The sequence below is a fragment of the Salvelinus namaycush genome, chromosome 14 (assembly GCF_016432855.1).
Source record: "Salvelinus namaycush isolate Seneca chromosome 14, SaNama_1.0, whole genome shotgun sequence".
In the NCBI taxonomy this organism is placed as follows: Eukaryota; Metazoa; Chordata; class Actinopteri; order Salmoniformes; family Salmonidae; genus Salvelinus; species Salvelinus namaycush.
The window spans coordinates 15,134,036-15,141,316 of record NC_052320.1 but is presented as its reverse complement, the minus strand read 5'-3'; the positions used below and the strand labels follow the sequence as shown (position 1 = coordinate 15,141,316).

The following is a 7,281-nucleotide window of genomic DNA, read 5'->3' as shown; positions in this document are numbered from 1 at the left end:
CAGAAAGGCATGTGCCCCAAATTAAGATCTAACTCAACAACACTGGGCTGCATACAAAATCAGTTTCCCTAACCTCTTGATCCCCCTCCTCTTCGGGATGTGGCATTCGTTTTCAATGCAGAGAGGAAGAGAGGCTTTGATGCAGCCTTTGACGATGTATAATTCATAACCAGAAACACTTTACATTTTTGTATCCACATTGTTAATGTCTCTTTCTTGCGATAGAATCATAGCTCACTGTAGAAAAACAACAACATTCTCCAATTCTCCTTTCAGTCATTATGAGAAATCTCCAAATACACATAATTCCAAACTTCACAACAGCCGAATTGTTTAGCTCTTAGCTGGTTTTCTATGACGTCAGGACACACCCCTATATGGCAGGGGTGCATCGGCTTCAATAAATTCCGAGGAGTTCTATTCGACCAAAAAGATGAGACTGTCATGCTCCTGCCCAATAAAAAGAGAGATTATTCTTACATGTTTGTTATGATTGGTTGCTTGTGGTGATATACTTACAGATATGCCTTTCTGCTGAGCTATGGGGCGGGACAACGCAGAAGTGGTGGTCGTAGCTATTTATGGGTAGATTAAAGATTTACCTCCGTACGGATTAATGTAAGTTGTTTTACTAATAAGCTTACGATTTGGTCTATATAACATGTAAACGTTTTAAATACATTTGATTATGATGCACTGACTTTTAGTAATATGTGTTTTGATGCGTTTGAGACTGAAAAAATGGTTCGCTCGCGCAGCGCTGCACACTTTGCTGGCGCTTCGCAACTGCGCGGGTAGCTCGCGGCATTTTAGCCAGCTAGTTTGTTAATATTTTAACATGCTGACAATGTAGTTAGCTAATGTAATTTTACTGCGTTTAATTTGGTAATGTTGGTGAATAGTATTATTATATACTTTACAAGATACTTAATATGGCTACCTAGCTATCTTGCTACAATATTACTTGTTAGCGAGTTATACTCCTAACGTTAGCTATTTTGTTCTGCATAATACATGTTTTGATTTATCGTCTTTATTCATAGCTAGCCGGTTACGGTTACGTAAGTTTTGTGTGATTCATTGCCATTTCTTTCAGTTTAACACCAGAAAAGTTTCCATTGAACGAAGAATACGTTCACCAGCTACCAAACATTTGGAAAATTCTCGACCTGGCTTCAAGTTTAACAGTCCCCGAGACCCTACCCAGCAAAGTAAAGAAACGTGACATGCCACATCAGGTATGAACATAGCTTTTTAGCAAGTTTGCATAATGCTAGTTAACTAACGTTAGTCACAAACTCGATTCATCCACCACAGCAGGGACTGTGATGCAGCTAGTTGAGGAACGCTCAACTCCTTTTTCTTATCGAGGCTGAATTGAGTTTTGATATCTGGTCGCGGGATTTGCTAGCAACAACATTCAGTGCGGTCACATGCACACAAAAGCGATTATTTTGTATAGTCCGATTATTATAATAGTTAGATTAAAACGTTTACTTACTTTGCAAGAAGAACCTAATAATCATTTTTACATGAACACATCTGAAATCAGGTTACCTGATGGCAATCTGATAAATGCAGAAAATAGTGCTGAGTGATTAGTGCTTTTTGGTTTCGGTTCGATAATTTTTTTTAAACATCAAATGCATTATGTGGGTTGAATGCTGTAACAAGACAGAATAAAACGGTTAATAAAAGTCCCATGATGGTAGTGACCGCTCATTACTGCTTATCACTTATTAACCGTTTATTCACATTACTTTACTTAATTCAATTTTTTTAGTTGTGTATATTATATTTGTTTTATTCACTGACTATTTCATTCCAAGTCATCTCATATCTATAGAAATGCTGCCTATGCTATCTGACAAAATCACTATTTTGTAGTTCTTCAAAGTAAATGAGGCATACTTTTATGACTGCTGAATACCAACTATCAATCACTTAGATCATGTATTTTCAAGTAGATGCTTCCCAAAGCAACTGTTATTAGTTGTTTGAAAACCGAAAAGTAACTTTCTCGGCACTAGCAGAAAACTGGCAATCAAAATAAACGTTCCACCACAGCGAACATGTTATTTTTGCTAAGCGTATTTGATTCTGAGTTTGTACATATAAAGTTTGTATGTGCAAACTACTTCTAAGATGCATGCATTCAGTTCCGAACACAGTTCACTCACGCTGAAGAGGGGGGCTGGCTCGGCTGGTGCTAGCACACGCGCAGATCAAATGCACCGCTGGTACGCCGATTTTTAAGGTCATTATGTGTCGTAATCATTTCGAAAGATTGCTCAGAAAACGAGGTGTTTTAATCCGCGAATGCTCTCGTAATTTGACTTTACGCAGATTAAAGCTGCAATATGTAACTTTTTGGGGACCTGAGCAAATTCATGTAGAAATGTGACTTATCGATCTGTCATTTTCATTGAAAGCAAGTCTAAGAAAAGGTACATCTGTTCTACCTTCCCATTCTTAAGTTTTGTTTTTGCATCTTTTAGTTTCTGTTTTGTACACCAGCTTCAAAAAACTGAAAAATACAATATTTTGGGTTATTGAGAAGATATTTAACAGCGATTTTAAATGATACAATGATTCTTTACATTTGTTTTCTCACAAACTGAAATTAGGCAAACTATTTGAATTTTAGCAACTAGGAAATGGCAGTGGTTTTCTGCCTAGTGTACCTTTTTTAAGATAAGCAGAGTATGGTGTTTACATGACTATTGCATAATCGATTTAATATCATTTTTATTGGGTAAACTTACTAATTGTAAACCTACTTATTGAGTTACTATCAGTCGATCCTTGTGAAAATGTCAATTCTGAAAACAATTGTTTTTCCTGTACAACTGCGGTCCTGCTGAAATTATTTTATTTAAAAAAAAAAAAAAAATATTACCCCCTTTTTTTTCTCCCAAATCTCGTGGTATCCAATTGTTAGTAATTACTATCTTATCTCATCGCTACAACTCCCGTACGGGCCCGGGAGAGACGAAGGTCGAAAGCTATGCGTCCTCCGAAACACAACCCAACCAAGCCGCACTGCTTAACACAGCGCGCCTCCAACCTGGAAGCCAGCTGCACCAATGTGTCGGAGGAAACACCGTGCACCTGGCTACCAGGTTAGCGCGCACTGCGCCCGGCCCGCCACAGGAGTTGCTGGTGCGCGATGAGACCAGGATATCCCTACCGGCCTAACCTGGATGACGCTAGGCCAATTGTGCGTCGCCCCACGGACCTCCCGGTCGCGGCCGGCTGCGACAGAGCCTGGGCACGAACCCAGAGTCTCTGGTGGCACAGCTAGCGCTGCGATGCAGTGCCCTAGACCACTGCGTCACCCGGGAGGCTGAAATAAAAAATTGTAATAACTTTTTGCTAATACAACCACCGACTTAAAAAATATCTACCATTTCTAAAATGTACTTTGGCCTTTGCTGCTATAGCCCATAGAAACACATTGAATTACTTATTTGTACATGGCAAAACAGACAGTCAAAAAATAAATCATACGTTTCTGACACGTCTGTCCTAAATCGAATCGAATAGGCTTTGCAAAAATGTGGTAGATAGAATGTTTATTTTGATTGGTGATTTTCTTTTACGTCCCATCAAGTAGCCTGCTTTTAAATGTGTCCATGTAAACAAGATTATTGGGGAAATAGTTATTCTTGAAAGCATGTAAATGTTTTTTTTAAACTATTATATTAAAGCGAAACTCTGCAACTTCATATTCATTATCTCAGCACCAAACCAATTGTCTACATATGTGAAAAGGGCACGTTTCTATCTGTGGTTAAAAAAGATCAGAAAGGTCCTAAAAAAATGCAGGGTAGGATTTAAATGTAAGAAAAACAATGATTTTCAAAACCTGCAATTTGTTTCTAGCCATAGGGATGGTATTTCTTTCTCCCCAAATCACTGTGAATCTGTTTGAAAATCACTGCTTTTAAAATGTTTAAACTTTTGATATCATCAGTTATAACTTCTTTAAAAAAAAATCTTATGTAGACACTGGTTTGATAATGAATATGAGGTTGAAAAGTTTCTGAGTTGCCCTTTTTAATGAGTATCCACAAACCCTAATTACGCACTAAAGTAGCTATATGGGTCCCAAAAAAAGATAAGGGAACTAAAATGTTACATTTTTTATTTCTACACTAATTTCAGACACTAAACTATCTCCATATACTTCCATTCATAAAAAATAAAAACTGGTTCCAGCCTTCATACGAGGCTTGTGGGCATCCTAGATCAAAGCGGAGAACACCATCGTGTTCGCGAGAGTCTCTGGTTTCAATAGTGGTCATAATAGGCCAAACTGTTTGGATGCTACAGACGTTTTCGTGAGAAGACTGATTTTCGGGAAGTCTATGGTCTGAAAAACACCACTGTAGCTCTGTCACCTTTCACCGCAGGTGCGGAAGGGCGATATTGGTTTGCAAACTCTCTGAAACTTTCCACTAAATTTTCCATGGGAATTTAAGCCCTGGAATTTTGCTTAAATTCGTCAAAGTTAGCTTGTAACAGTCAACTTTTTTTTGTGGGATACGATACACATAAGGAAATTCGAGGTATTGTGGCTTATTTTGGTTAAACTATCCCCAATGGAATTGCAACCCTCTGCATGCACAGTGCATTCTTCCATCACATGTGCAGCTGATTCTCAAGATCTTGCACACTAATGAGATGCTATTGAGCCCACACTACTATACTGTCTGAGCCAAGGACTACATGCTTTCTGGTAAGTTTTGATTACAATACTGGGTGGGGTGAATATATTTTATGACACATGATTTGTTGTTAACTAGTAAATAGTAGCCTACAGCAAAGTGTGTTTAAATAATTTCTAACTTGTTAACAATTTCTGCTAGTCAGTTTGTGCTACCACGTGGGTTTTAGCTTGGTTGAGCCTGCTAACTGAGTGTTAATTTACCTGTATCCAAACATGTTTCATTAAAAAAAAAATCTTATAAAGGAGTTGTTTAATCTAACTGCTTAACTATTTATCTGTACATGGAATTGTATTTTTTTTTTTTTTTTACTCACATTTTTTGTCATCTAATCTTTACAGGAAAAATCCACGGTCACTATCTGATGTGTGGAGACATTTCACTGCAGCTAATGTAGAAGGAAAAGCTGTGTACATTTGCTAATACTGTGCCAAATCATATGTGAAGAATGCAACAAAGATGCAGAATCATCTGGCCAAGTGCATAAAGTTCCCTCAGCACTCGCAACAAACAAGCTCTGACAAAAGACCCTCTACTTCTATTTGAGGTGAAAATTATGAATCAGACACCTTATCGATAGCAACAGCTCAGGGTCCTCCTGGAATATTTTTTTTTTGACTCGATGGAAGAACGTAGTCAGAGATGCTGATGAATGTCTTGCTTGAGCCCTGTATGCAACTGGTTCACCTCTGATGCTCACAGGCATTGTGTATTGGAAGAGATTTCTGAATATTCTTCGCCCAACATACACCCCTCCAACCAGACATGCTTTATCTACCAAGAGTTCAAGTGAAGGTCAAGCAAATCATAGAGTAAGCAGACTGTATTGCAATCATCTCTGATGGGTGGTCGAATATTCGTGGGCAAGGAATAAGTAACTACATCATCTCCACCCCTCGACCAGTATTCTACAAGAGCACAGACACAAGGGACAACACACACCAGTCTCTACATTGCAGATGAGCTGAAGGCAGTCATCAATGACCTTGGACCACAGAAGGTATTTGCACTGGTGACAGACAATGCTGCGAACATGAAGGCCGCTTGGTCTAAAGTGGAGGAGTCCTACCCTCACATCACACCCATTGGCTGTGCTGCTCATGCATTGAATCTGTTCCTCAAGGACATCATGGCACTGAAAACAATGGATACACTCTACAAGAGAGCCAAGGAAATGGTTAGGTATGTGAAGGGTCATCAAGTTATAGCAGCAATCTACCTCACCAAGCAACGTGAGAAGAATAAGAGCACAACATTGAAGCTGCCCAGCAACATCCGTTGGGTTGTGTTGTCATCATGTTTGACAGTCTCCTTGAGGGGAAGGAGTCTCTCCAAGAAATGGCCATATTACAGTCTGCCCATATGGACAGCCCCATCAAGAGGATCCTCCTGGATAATGTATTTTGGGATAGAGTAAGCAGCCTGAAACTCCTGAAACCTATAGCAGTAGCCATTGCACGGATTGAGGGAGACAATGCCATCCTGTCTGATGTTCAGACTCTTGCAGATGTAAGAGAATACATCTGTACTGCCCTGCCCAGTTCACTGTTGCTCCAAGCAGAGGAAACTGCAGTTCTGAAATACATCAAAAAGCGTCTGGCGATGTACACTTCCAAGGAAGGGCTTTGGGATGGAGATGCAATATGGGAGTCGTGCCAACATATCTCATCAGCCGCCTCAGCGCAACTGGTCCTTGTTTGGGAACACACACACCAAAGCAAGCAACAGTCTGACCAATACTAGGGTTGAGAAATTGGTGGCCATCCGGGCAATTTTGAGGCTTTTTGAGCCTGACAACGAGCCATCCTCAACAAGGTTGGAAGATGGGGCCTCAGAGTCTGATGTTCAAGAGGTGGAAATTGAGGAGGTCCAGGAAGAAGACATGGAAGCCTGAGAGGAACACAACCAAAGCTTTAGTTTCTGGACTATCATTTTACAGATGTATGTTGAAAATGTTTTTGGGAGATGCAATGGATCATTATTTCCTTATCAGTATTCCCTTTTTTTTTTGTTCAGTGAAATCTTCCCATGTGAAGCGTCAACTCATTTAATTAAAGTTCAGTTCGTAACTAAATTATTATTATTATTTTTTTTCTATTGGAGTGATTTAATCATTTGCAATTATCTCTACTTATGGTAAGGTAAAAGGTTTCTGTCTCCATATGATATAAAAACCTCTACATTTAAATGGTATCTAAATATTAATTGCATATATTCCCATGGAAAGTTTCCACTTCTGAATATTCCCCAAAATGTGCAACATATCTTAAACAGATGGATTTTTAAAATTGTTAATTATATTTCAAGTGTGGAAAACAATGATTTTCAAAACCTGCAATTTTCAACCCCCCCCCCCCCATATCACTGAAAATCTTTGTTTGAAAATGACTTACTTTTTAACACACTTTATTTTTTACAAATGTGCTGTTTTCACACACAGACACTGGTTTGATTCTGGAGATAATGAATATTAGATTGAAAGGTTGCCGAGTTGCCTTTTTAATCTGACTATCCACCATTCTCATTGTGTGCATGTAACCCTACTCACTAA

General features: G+C 39.0%; 1 protein-coding gene across 1 annotated transcript in view; it reads left to right on the top strand.

The window, feature by feature from the left end:
- The first annotated feature begins 522 nt into the window (after positions 1 to 522).
- LOC120059182 (vitamin D3 receptor A) overlaps positions 523 to 7,281 on the top strand; it is a 77,449-nt gene continuing 70,690 nt past the window's right edge. Inside the window, exons 1-2 of the mRNA XM_039008033.1 lie at positions 523 to 618; positions 1,097 to 1,238. The gene's annotated coding sequence lies outside the window, so the exon portion shown is untranslated. The remainder of the gene's footprint in view (positions 619 to 1,096; positions 1,239 to 7,281) is intronic.